Raw genomic sequence first — 1,956 nt, 5'->3', positions numbered from 1 at the left:
AGACACCTGGGACGGACGGGACAACTTGGTCTCGTTAGACTGCGTCCGGCTATAACGGGAGGAAAGGACCGCTGGGCTGGTCCGTCAAACCCGCAGCCGACTTAGAGTTCGAACCCACAGTGGCCGGAGGAACCGTCTGCCCGGAGACAGCGGGCTGTGCGGGACAACCGTGTCCGGCAGGGGCCCTCCGATGGTGGGTCACGGGAGCCACTCGATCACTGGAAACAGTCGCTGGAGGTTGGGGTGGGGGGGGGGGGGCACTTGAAAACCTGTTTCCTATAATCGTGACACGACCATTCTGTGCAGTGTTGTCAATTGCGAAATAAGGAGGGAGATAAGGGGAGCGGGGGAGGACGACAGTTTCACTGCTGTTAGATCCCTCGTTGAAATTTGCTGCCCCTGGTACTCCATCGGAGCTCCCGTGCCCCTGGTACTCCAATGTTAATTCCTCCCCTGTGTGGACTCTGTCGGATTTTCACTCCCGTGCCCCTGGTACTCCAGCGGAGCTCCCGTGCCCCTGGTACTCCAATGTTAATTCCTCCCCTGTGTGGACTCTGTCGGATTTTCACTCCCGTGCCCCTGGTACTCCAGCGGAGCTCCCGTGCCCCTGGTACTCCAATGTTAATTCCTCCCCTGTGTGGACTCTGTCGGATTTTCACTCCCCTGCCCCTGGTACTCCAGCGGAGCTCCCCTGCCCCTGGTACTCCAGCGGAGCTCCCCTGCCCCTGGTACTCCAGCGGAGCTCCCGTGCCCCTGGTACTCCAGCGGAGCTCCCGTGCCCCTGGTACTCCAGCGGAGCTCCCCTGCCCCTGGTACTCCAGCGGAGCTCCCCTGCCCCTGGTACTCCAGCGGAGCTCCCGTGCCCCTGGTACTCCAGCGGAGCTCCCGTGCCCCTGGTACTCCAGCGGAGCTCCCCTGCCCCTGGTACTCCAGCGGAGCTCCCGTGCCCCTGGTACTCCAGCGGAGCTCCCGTGCCCCTGGTACTCCAGCGGAGCTCCCCTGCCCCTGGTACTCCAGCGGAGCTCCCGTGCCCCTGGTACTCCAGCGGAGCTCCCCTGCCCCTGGTACTCCAGCGGAGCTCCCGTGCCCCTGGTACTCCAGCGGAGCTCCCCTGCCCCTGGTACTCCAGCAGAGCTCCCGTGCCCCTGGTACCCCAATATTAATTCCTCCCCCGTGTGGACTCTGTCGAATTTTCACTCCCATGCCCCTGGTACTCCAATGTTAATTCCTCTCCTGTGGGGACTCTGTCGGATATTCACTCCCGTGCCCCTGGTACTCCAGCGGAGCTCCCGTGCCCCTGGTACCCCAATATTAATTCCTCCCCCGTGTGGACTCTGTCGAATATTCACTCCCGTGCCCCTGGTACTCCAGCGGAGCTCCCCTGCCCCTGGTACTCCGGCCGAGCTCCCAGGATCCTGGTGCTCCGGCCGAGGTCCCGTGCCCCGGGCACTGGTCCCTGCCTCTCTCCCCGTGCCTCCCGTGCTCTGCACGGGTCTGGAGAAGAGGGTGGCTGACTCTCTATTTATTTGATTTGATTTGATTTGATTTTTTATTATTGTTTTTAATGGTTTTTATTATTATTATTATTATTATTATTATTATTATTATTATTATTATTATTATTATTATGATCATTATTCATCATCATCATCATCATCATCATCATCATCATCATCATCATTATTCCGGCAAAGTGCTGCCCTGTGACACAGTGTGTGCTGCTGCAATTTTATCCAGAATTTACGAGAGAGAGAGAGAAAGAGACACAGAAAGAAAGAGAGAGAGAGAGAGAGAGAGAGAGAGAGAGAGAGAGAGAGAGAGAGAGAGAGAGAGAGAGAGAGAGAGAGCGCGAGCGAACGCGCCATAAATGAAGACGCTGTCCCGTGATACCCCATTCTCTCCTGACCCTGGCCCTGGTTCCGGGCCCTGGAGGTCTCCATCTCCCCCTGGCCCCTG

The sequence above is a fragment of the Aulostomus chinensis genome, unplaced genomic scaffold (assembly GCF_037954235.1).
Source record: "Aulostomus chinensis isolate RoL2024-O1b breed Wild unplaced genomic scaffold, RoL_Achi_v1.0 HiC_scaffold_156, whole genome shotgun sequence".
Classification (NCBI taxonomy): domain Eukaryota; kingdom Metazoa; phylum Chordata; class Actinopteri; order Syngnathiformes; family Aulostomidae; genus Aulostomus; species Aulostomus chinensis.
This window is presented reverse-complemented; position numbering follows the sequence as displayed.